Below are 11,374 nucleotides of genomic sequence, written 5' to 3'. Positions count from 1 at the left end.
TGTGTACATAGAGAAAGAGCACAAGAGTGAGAATGTGTGAGAACTTCAAGAAATAAATATACACCACCAGTCAAGATGTTCAGAGATCAATAATTCCAGTGAGTTAACAAAGTATTCATAGGATGTTGGAAGCTGCCCATTGCCTTCACTAGCAGAGAGGTGTGGACAAGGAACCTGGAAGACTGGTCAACCTTGAGGCTCTGGCAAGGGTCAGAGCCATATACCCACTGTCTAGTTGAGACAAAGGTAGCTGAAGCAACTTTTAGTCTCATGTAAATCCTTACTGATAAGATAGTTTTGCCTGTTACTGGAAATTGCCTGCCTAAGGGCTCTAGGTGGATCCCAAATCTGAATAAAAGGGATCACAAGACCTGAGCAAAGCTGAGTCCTCTCTTGGGCTTCCACCTGGCCCCAAATTCCCAAGTTAATATTTTCTTGTCTAGTCTCTTTCATTTGTGTGTGGTCTTCTCCAGAGCCCGAACCCTGAACCTGAACCCTGAGCCACATGGGACTTGAGAGGGATACTCGCAACTGGCAATCCAATGTGGAGGGAGGGAGATACTCACAACTGGTGCCTTCCACCTGGGACCTCTGGAGGGGATGATTTCCCCTACAGCGGAGAAAGGAAGATTCACCAAAAGGTGGGAAAGAGTTCACCATATGGGTGAGGGAAATTCACCGGATGCAAAGCCCACGATCAGCTGCAGAATCCGCAATCTGTAAGTAGGGTGGGAATGTCTTTTTCAGCCAGGCTAATGGGGCAGAATTAGGTTCTAAAGTAAACTTTATTATAGATTTTTGATTTGCATACTTAAGGAATTAAAGTTTTAGAAGGTATTCTCTTACAGTTTTGCTTGCTGTTATAGAACATAACCCTTGGTTTCCTGAAAAAGGTACATTAGATCTTGAACATTTGGCAAAAATTTGGTCAAAAGGCAAAATTATAAAGAAATTGGAATATCAAAAGGTATTTTTTTTCAATCAGGCTGAAAAAAGAGTACCAAGGTCATCTTTAATATGGTTTCTTGTTCAAATCATGAAAAATCTAATTTGTTTTGAAGATCAAAAATTGTACTTTCTAAAAAACCACCTGTCCCTAGAGAGGAGAGACTGGTGATTAAAGAGATTAAAGCCATCAGCTCTCTCCCCAAGAGATTACTTAAAGTTTTGTTGAAAAATTATAGAAAAACTTGCATGGAAATGCAAAATTTGGCCAGGATAAGCTTAAGTGCTGGTTATCACTTCAGAAAGTGGAAAAAGGAAAAAATTTAAGATCTGTCTTTATCTATTAAGCCTGAAAAGATATGCTGCCTGATCTGTTACTGAAACTTCCCCCAAAGCAAGCAGGATGTGGGGGAAGGGAAACACATGGCAAGCCAATATAGAAGCCCAATCTCCCAGTATGCTAATTTAAAGTCTCCTTTATTGCCATGAAAATTTAGCCTTCAAAAAGAAAGATGGCAGATTTGACCAGGGAAAAAACACAGGCTGGCTTCCCAAGGCAATCTCTAAGGAAAAAAATGTGCCGAAGCCAGTTTGGCTCAGTGGTAGAGCATCGGTCTGCAGACTGAAAGGTCCCAGGTTCGATTCCGGTCAAGGACATTGGTTGTGGGCACATCCCTGGTAGGGGGGTGTGCAAGAGGCAGCTGGTCGATGTTTCTCTCTCATCGATGTTTCTAACTCTCTATCTCTCTCCCTTCCTCTCTGTAAAAAATCAATAAAATATATTAAAGAAAAAAAAGAAAAAAAAGAAAAAAATGTGGCTCTTTTAAAATTTCCTGCCCTGAGGCAAGTAACCAACAGGCTGGCCCAAGTACCCATCAGTAGATTAGCGGGTTAAAAAATGCTGTGGTGAATTTACACATGGAATACTATGTGGCTGTTGAAAAGAAGAATCTGTTGCCTTTCGCAACAGTATGGATGGACCTGGAGACTATTGTGCTAAGAGAAATAGGCCTGTCAGAGAAAGACAAATATCACATCATCTCACTTATATGTAGAATGTAATAAACAAAATAAACTGATAAGCAAAATATTTCTAGAGGCATGGATACATGGAACAGAGTGACAGATTTTAGAGGGGAGGGGAATGTCTGGAAATGGGAAGAGATTAACCAAAGAACTTACATGCATTGCCCAATGACACAGACAATAATGTGGTGAAGGCTTGGGATGCAGTGAGGGCTAGGTCAAGGACGAATGCCAGGCAGAGGGGGTTGGGGTATAAAGGCCATGGGTAATAATGCCAACAAGAAAAAATAAACTTACTTAAAAAAAAAAAAAAAAGATGTGGTACATTTACACAATGTAATACTATACAGCTATACAAAAGCATGGAGGGACTTGGAGACTATTTGCTAACTGAAATAAGCCAATCTGAGAAGGACAAATATTACATGGTCTCACTTATATGTGGAATATAATGGACAAAATAAACTAACAAACAAAATGAGTGTAGAGACACAGCAGCATGGGACAGACTGAGAAATCCAGAGGAAAGTGAGGAGGAGGGGCAGGAAGAGGTTAACCAAAGAACTCATATGCATACATGCATAATTCATGAACATAAGAAATAATAGTTCAGTGAAGTCTAGGGTAGGGCAAGAGCCTGGTGGAAGGGAGTAATGGGAGGAAAATGGGGGACATCTGTAATACTCTCAACAATAAAGATACATTTTTTAAAATAGATGTTTCTCTTTCTCTCTAAAAATCAATAAGTGATTTAAAAAATATAACATTTAAATAAGTTGTTTAAATTTGAATTGCTTTTTGAACATCCAGCAGATTTCAAAAATTGAGGCAGCTTCAGTCTACAATGAGTAGTAATTCCATCTGCTATTTCCACATGGCAATATCATCTCTTTCAATGTAAAGGAAATTTAATTGTGACCAATTTTCTCCATATCAATTTTGGTAAAATTTTTACCATCTTCTGTCTGCTCGTTTTGATTTATTGTGGTATAATTGACATATAAATTATTATTTTTTTCCTCATTTTTTATTTTTATCTTTTAGAAACTGTTTATTTTCCACCAACCTTATTTCCGTCCTGTTAGAATCTGTGGAAGAACAGCTCAGGACCGCTCAGTGGTTGTTGCTACCCACTCAGTAGCCTGAGCAGTGGGGGCGGCAGGCCAGTCTTCAGGGGCAGGCTGAGCACTCCGTCTTCAGGGGAAGCTGCTGAATGGGCACGGCGGGCCCCTGCGCCTTCGGGCCAGTCTGCGGCCTCAGGCTGCGCAGCAGTGAACTCAGGAGCAGGAGCGGTCCATTCATCCTGAGATTCCTCCGTGGTCACAGCCTTTTCAGCAGCGGCCCGCTCTTCCTCTCCAATCTCCTCAGGATCTCTGCAGAAGGAAAGATCAGGCATGACTTCCCACGGGGGTTCCCGGGAGATGGTGCCACGCATGCGTAGTACTTCCCTGGCCAGCATCCACCACATCAGACCCACTGAGTGAGCCCCCTTGCTGTTGCAAGGGATGGTAATGTCCACGTAGCGCAGAGGAGAGTCTGTGTTACACAGAGCGGTGGTGGGCAGGCTGGTGGGCAGCCCTGGGGTCAGTCACCACCAGGAGTCTCGGCTCCCGGCAGGCTGCCAGGATGCAGATGGTGGAGATTCCAGGAGTGAAGCGGCCGGCAATAGGAGTGGGTCCAGTGGCAGCAGCAAACTTCAGCACAGCTGGCTGGCCAGCATTCCTGGACGATATGACACTGACGTCAGCTGGGTTTTCGATGGCAACAATGGCCCGAGCTGCCAGCAGAAGCTTCTCCCAGGTTCTCTTCAGATTGATGATGTAGATGCCATCGCTTTTCCTCTTGTAGATGTGCTGCTCCATTAGGAAGTCAAGGTTGGTGCCCCCTAAGTGGGTTCCTGCTGCAAGGAATTTGAGGACATCCTCCGCCTTCATTTGCAGGACATCAAGCGCTCCGGACATTGTGAAGTTTCCCTTTAAGTTACGTAGGAACCCAGAACAACGTATGGAGCCCTCCCTGGGTAGCGTGGAAAGCCCTCATTTTTTTATTAACCTGTTAATCGAGAGGGACCTATAAATACGTCAAACGTAAACAATATCGGGAACGGGTAGGACGTATAAATACGTCCTTGAAATACATGTTGCGCCCTGAGAGGGATGGTATATATTTTTGTAATCTTTATAATTGTAAAATTTATAATTTTTTAATTCGATGTTTCCATTTTTAAAAAAATATATTTTATTGATTTTTTTACAGAGAGGAAGTGAGAGGGATAGAGAGCTAGAAACGTCGATGAGAGAGAAACATCGACCAGCTGCCTCCTGCACACCCCCCACCGGGGATGTGCCCGCAACCAAGGCACATGCCCTTGACCGGAATCGAACCCGGGACCCTTCAGTCTGCAGACCGACGCTCCACCCCTGAGCCAAACCGGCTTCGGCCGATGTTTCCATTTTTTTGTTGGTATTCTTTTCTATTTGCTTGTAATTTTGTATTTTCCTTTGTGCTTTATATATAAATAAACGAAAAAAATATATATTTCATTTATTTTAATTAAGTATAAATAAATAAATAAATAAATATGAAATTACGTCCTCTGGGTGTGACGTACTGACACATCTTAGTGAAAGAGTACGTGCCAGTTACAGGTTGTGCAATTAAAAAGGGAACTCCCCGGTTAACAGGTTAAGGTATCATATGTGTACATATATTACTATTGCAAATTATTTATTATTTTAAATAAACTTCTTATTATTGATAGTCTTACAGATATCTCCCCTTTTTGCCCCTTTTATCCCCATCCTTCCAGCCCTACTTCTCCCTGCCTCCCCACCATATTTCACTATCCTATTGCCCATGTCCATGGGCTATGCCTGTAAGTATATAAACTCTTTAGTTTATCTCTTCTCATCCCCCAACACCACATCGAGGTATGTAGGTCTGTTCCATGCCTCCAGAATTTGGGTCTTATTTTGTTAGTCTATTCATTCTGCTCAATAGATTCCACAAATAAGTGATATCATGTTGTATTTGTCTTTCTAAGATTGGCTTATTTCCCTTAGCATGTTCTCCAGGTCCATCCATACTGTCCCAAAGGGTAAGAGTTCCCTATTTTTTATAGCTGCATAGTATTCCATAGTGTAAATGTCTCCCAGCTCTTTTATCCATTCATCTACTAATGGGCACTTAGGTTGTTTCCAAATCTTAGCCAATGTAAATAACACTGCTATAAACATATATTCTTTGATTGGTGTTTGGGGGTTTTTAGGATTTGTTCCTAGAAATTGGATCTCTAGGTTGGACAAAAGTTTCATTCTTAATTTTTTGAGGAAACTCCATACTGTTTTTCACAATGGCTGCACCAGTTTGCATTACCACCAACAGTGAACTAGTCTTCCCTTTTCTCCACATCCTCACCAGTATTTGTTGTTTGTTGACTTTTTTATGACAACCATTCTGACAGTTGTAAGATGATATCTCATCATGTTTTTAATTTGCATTTCTCTAATAATTAGTGACTCTGAGCATTTTTTTCATGTCTCTTAGTCATTTATATATCCTCTTTGGAGAAATGTCTATTCAGTTCTTCCCATTTAAAAAAAAAATACTTTTATTGATTTCAGAAAGAAGGGAAGAGGAAGAGAGAGATAGAAACATCAATAATGAGGGGGGGAAAATCACTGATAGGCTGCCTCCTGCATGTCCTCAACTGGGGATCAAGCCTGCAATCCAGGCATTTGCCCTGGCTGGGAATTGAACCAGTGATCTCTTGGTTCATAGGTCAGTGCTCAACCACTGAACCATACAGGCCAGACTGCCTCTACTAGACTTAATAAATCAATTTGGTAAAGTAGCAGCATACAAAATCAACATGACATTTTTATACACCAGTAATGAACTCTCAGAAAGAGAAACGAAAAACCAATCCCATTTACCATGGCAACAACAAAAAACACAAGATACCAGAGAATAAACTGAACCAAGGAGGAAAAATATATCTGTACTTGGAAAACTATAGGACCTTGAAAAAAGTCATAGAGGAAGATACAAACAAATGGGAATGTATACCATGTTCATGGATTGGAAGAATTAGCATCATTAAAATGTCTATACAGCCGAAACCGGTTTGGCTCAGTGGATAGAGCAGGGGTCTTCAAACTACGGCCCGTGGGCTACATGCGGCCCGCAGAGGAGTCTGATCCGGCCCGCCAGGTTTTTTGGGCAGTGAGCGCAGCCGAGGTGTTACAGTAGGAATTAGTAGTTCATATATTCCGGCCCTCCAGCTCTCTGAGGGACCGTGATCTGGCCCCCACTTTAAAAAGTTTGAGGACCCCTGGGATAGAGCATCAACCTGCGGACTCAAGGGTCCAGGGTTCGATTCCAGTCAAGGGCATGAACCTTGGTTGCAGGCACATCCCAGTGGGGGTGTGTGCAGGAGGCAGCTGATCGATGATTCTCTCTCATCGATGTTTCTAACTCTCTGTCCTTCTCCCTTCCTCTCTGTAAAAAATCAATAAAAAAATATTTAAAAAAAAATGTCTATACTACCCAAAGCAATCTATAGATCAATGCAATCCCCGACTCATGTGGCAGTGGCCTCAGAGCATGCCCCCATGCCAGCAGCCTGCATTGTGTCTGCAGCTCTCCCTCCCTTTATTGCCTGTGCATGGGATGCCAGTGTCCTGCCCCAACTGCTATGGGCACCACCATCTTTGTTGCAGAGTGATGGCTAATTTGCATATTACCCTTTTATTAGATTATATTGTTACTGTGGTTTAACATGTTTATAAATTTAATAGAAATTTGTTTCTTCTAAAAACTTCCATCTTATATCCTGCTAATTTTTAAATAGGAATGTTACATGATTTTGGTTGTTTAAAAAGCCTTAAAGTGGAGAAGCAAGATGATAGTGTAGGTAAGTGCAGATACCCTCCTCCATCCACAACCACATCAAAATTACAACTAAAATACCAAACAACCATCATTCAGTCCCTGGCTGAATGGAAATTGTACAACTATAGAAGTAAAGAAGAAACTACATTGTTACTGGTAGGAGGGGAAGAAGCCTGGAAAGGGCTAGTCTGGTGCCCACATGATGACATGTTTTTAATAGGGAGTTATATCCCTACTGTGGGGGCTTCCAGTGAGAAGCAAGGAGTCCCAGCTCCCCATCAGACCTGTAGCCCATGGTTCCACAGCTGTGAAGAGTAATCCATTAATTTTGAGCTGTAAAAACCAATGGGATGATAGCTGAGCGACATAGAGGCTGTTGGCTTAATTGGGGAAGCTGAGCTACTGGCCCCTATATGTCACTGACCACACTGTGTCATCCAGTAGTTTACTTTCTTCCATCTCTCCCATTCGTGACATGCTTCTGTGTCTCCTCATTTGGCTGCCTACCTGTGTTGATGGAGTGGCTTTGTGTGGTTGGTGCCATATAGGGGCCAGTAGCTCAGCTACCCCAATCACCTGAGGTGGTCCCTCTTGGTAAGTCTTGTTATAATTAAGTCTTGTTTGCTGTTGGTACACTGGGAGGAATTGACCTCCAGGCTAATTGTCTGTGAGGACCCGCTGAGTCTATAAAGGAAGAACTGCTGCACTGGAGACACTCCTTGTTTCAGTGGGTCTTTGGTGCTCACTGAGTCCGTCTCCCGAATGTGTCACCTATGGGTGTGAAGAGTTGAAACTGACCACTAGGAACACTGGCTTCTGGATATCCAATCGGGTGCAGTTCAGCTACTGTCTGAGGCCACCCTGCAGGAGCTACAATAGGAACCACAGTCCTCTCCTCCTTCCTTGTAGCTATCTGCACCAGGTTGCAAGTTTGCTAGGTTAGACTCAGATTATCAGCGCTTGTGCCCTAAATGCTTCTCAGCAGCTGGTGTCAGTGTGCCCAATAGTTATCAATAAGAGGACCAGCACCCATCACTAGAACCAGCCTGCCTTGCTTCACAGCCCTCACCTGAGCACTTCCAAGTCCAATACAAATAGCAGCCATCTACAGATTACTCAGGAGCTCCTCTTGGGTGGCCCCAGGCAGTGGCTGACTGCACCTTCCAGTCCACACAGTGGACAGCTTCAAACATACCAGATCACAACTTTGCTCATCCACAAGTGACACACTCAAGGAGCACATTTAGTGAAAAAAGACCCTGAATAGCTATAGCAATCCTGAGAAAGAACAAAGTATGAGGGATCTCAATATCAGTATCAAGCTATATTACAAAGCCACTGTTCTAAAAACTGCTTGGCATTGGCACAAGAACAGACATATAGATCAATGAAATAGAATAAAGAACCCAGAAATCAATCCAAATTGCTATGGTCAATTAATATTTGACAGAGGAGGTATGAACATACAATGGAGTCAAGACAGTCTCTTCAATAAATGGTGTTTGGAAAATTAGACGGATACATGCAAAAAAATGAAACTAAATCACCAACTTACACCACACACAAAAATAAACTAAAAATGGACCAAGGACTTAAATATAAGGCAGGAAAACATAAAAATACTAGAGGAATCTATAGGCAGAAAAATCTCTGACATATGCCAAAGCAATTTCTTCACTGATACTGCTCGTAGGGCAATGGAAAATAAAGGAAAATAAACAAAGGGACTACATCAAAATAAAAAGCTTTTGTATAGCAAAGGAAACTGTAGAGGGCCTCCTGGGAAAGCACATGGACATTCTTTAAACTGTTAGCTGAGCCCCAGGCATTGGCAGAGTTCTGTCCGGGTTACCCCGCACCCCCCACCAAGAAGGCGGGAGGGGGTGTTATTCAGTTTCTGACTTACCTTTGTCCAGGTGTCAGCAGGGGCGGGTCTAGATATGTAAATCCAGAAATTCTAGGGCCTAGTTAAGAATAAAAATAAGCTCCTTTGATGCTAAGTTTTGGTGTTACTTCCTGGTATTTTGGGATATAAAAATAAACCTGCTGTGTGGCTCTAGTGCTCGCTGTTTCTCCATCAGAGAGAATGGTGCCCACCTAGCTCCTGGCTCTATGAATCTATTTCTACTTCTTGGTCTCTTTTTTCTTTAATTTCTTTTTTTTTTTTTTTTTGAAATATATTTCATTGATTTTTTACAGAGAGGAAGGGAGAAGGATAGAGAGTTAGAAACATCGATGAGAAAGAAACATTGATCAGCTGCCTCCTGCACACCCCCCACCAGGGATGTGCCCACAACCAAGGTACATGCCCTTGACCGGAATCGAACCCAGGCTCCTTCAGTCCGCAGGCTGACGCTCTATCCACTGAGCCAAACCTGTTTGAGCATCTTTCTTTCTTTAATTTCTTAACCCCCAGCTCCTCCACTCAGGAACCTGACTGTTTCCTTTTCTGTGATGGAGATGGACATGAAAAGAGAGAAATACCCCCCACATTTGGCACCCGAACAGGGACTGAGTAGGAGGGAAGGAACGAGGGGCTCGATCCCACAAATGTGCACAGGACAGATTTAAGGAAAGAGGAGTGTATTGTGAATTGAACTAGCTAGGTGTAAAACATCGGTAATCTTTATAAGTTATGATTTTGCTCAAAGTTCAAAGATGCGTTGTTAAATGTAGACAGATTCTTAATTTCTTTCTTAGGTTTTGTTGTTGAAATGTGGGAAAAGGTCAGAAAGCAGATGCGTGTTGATTCAGTGCAGGCGAGTTTAAGAATGTCTAACTGGGATGTGGCCATGGCCTTACAGCCACTGCATCCTCCTGCTCTTTCTGCCTGTTGGAGGCTAAAATAACTTGTAACCAAGTAGAAAATAATTAGAGGAATTTCTCAGCAACTGCCAATAATCCTTTATCTCAATAATATTTTTCTTTCCTTAAAAATAAAAATAAATAAAAATTGAAAAAGTAATAAAATAAAAACAGTGAATGCCAGACCATCATTGAATCTTTTCCCCAGAGCAAGCAGGATGTGGGGGAAGGGAGATACGTGGTGATCCGATATGGATGCTGCTCCCCAAGAAAGCCACTTTAAGAGGCCTCATATTCGCCATCTTTTTTTCCCAGCTAATGACTTAAAGCTTTTACAAATTCATAAATGCATCGGGGATTTCTGTGCACATGTAAAGGGAAAGTGCCGGTTTAAAAACAAGTGCACATGCCGAAACCGGTTTGGCTCAATGGATAGAGCGTTGGCTTGGGGACTGAAGGGTCCTGGGTTCGATTCCGGTCAAGAGCATGTACCTTGGTTGCGGGCATATCCTCAGTGGAGGGTGTGCAAGAGGCAGCTGATCGATGACTCTCTCTCATTGATGTTTCTAACTCTCTCTCTCCCTTCCTCTCTGTACAAAATCAATAAAATATATATATAAAAATAAAAACAAGTGCACATAGTTTCTTGAGCTGGACTTGACTCTTTGCTGTGTACAGAATAAAAACCCGAGACTGTTTTTAGCTTTAAAGATGGCGGAGATGAACTGGGGAAAGAAATACAAACTAGTTTCCCAAGGCATTTAAAGCAGCTCTTTTTAATTTCCCCCAGAGGCAAGTCAAGTTTACATGTGAATAGCCACAGGTTTACCTCTTGACTTCCCCAGCAGGAAAACTGGGACTGTTCTGAAAGAGGCTGGGCCAGGCCTTGGGCTAGAAACTTAAAAGAACTTGGAAGTTTACTAAATCAAATGATAAAAACTTAAGTCTAAATGTAATTAAAAATCTAAATGTAGTTAAAACTAAAATGTTGATCTGAGTATGCCTTGTATGAAGTCTAGACTATATAAGTTAATCTATTAATTAAATATGCATTGTATATATATATTTTTAATATATTTTATTGATTTTGTACAGAGAGGAAGGGAGAGAGATAAAGAGTTAGAAACATCGATGAGAGAGAGTCATCGATCAGCTGCCTCTTGCACACCCCCTACTGGGGATATGCCTGCAACCAAGGTACATGCCCTTGACCGGAATTGAACCCGGGACCTTTCAGTCCCCAAGCACGCTCTATCCATTGAGCTAAACCGGTTTCAGCTAAATATGCATTATATTTTATTTGAAATGTATCCTTAAAAATGTAAAAGGATCATTGATTTGAGAAATGCTAAGTATTTGATTTGCTACCTGAAAAATTTAAAGTTCTGAAAGTTTAAAGTCTCTTTTCTCACGATGAAAATGTTTTAAAGCTACACCTGTTAATGCAGGAAGGCATAGTGCCCTTTCCCCTGCATACAAGTGAAGCATTTTCTGCCAGCAGCCATTTTTAAAGAATGTGGTAATGTACATTTCAGTAGACCAAACATATTTCACCATCTTTGAGTAGGTTTTGAGGCTTAATAATTTTCCTAAAATACTGTATTTTCCAGCGTATAAGATGACCTCCTAATTTTACAGTTAAAACATAGGTTTAGGCCTATATTCACTGTATAAGACTACCGCCCACTTCCGAGGCAACACCAGT

The 11,374-nt window shown here is 41.8% G+C and overlaps 1 pseudogene across 1 annotated transcript; it reads right to left on the bottom strand.

The window, feature by feature from the left end:
* Nucleotides 1–3,074: 3,074 nt before the first annotated feature.
* LOC311620303 (small ribosomal subunit protein uS2-like) lies at nucleotides 3,075–4,078 on the bottom strand (annotated as a pseudogene). Its single transcript has one exon. The product of its transcript is annotated as a small ribosomal subunit protein uS2-like (transcript).
* Nucleotides 4,079–11,374: the final 7,296 nt, after the last annotated feature.

Source organism: Pipistrellus hanaki (assembly GCF_964339955.1).
Source record: "Pipistrellus hanaki genome assembly, chromosome: 3".
Lineage (NCBI taxonomy): Eukaryota > Metazoa > Chordata > Mammalia > Chiroptera > Vespertilionidae > Pipistrellus > Pipistrellus hanaki.
Note: the sequence above shows the minus strand (reverse complement) of the source record. Positions and strands in the feature narration are given on the sequence as shown.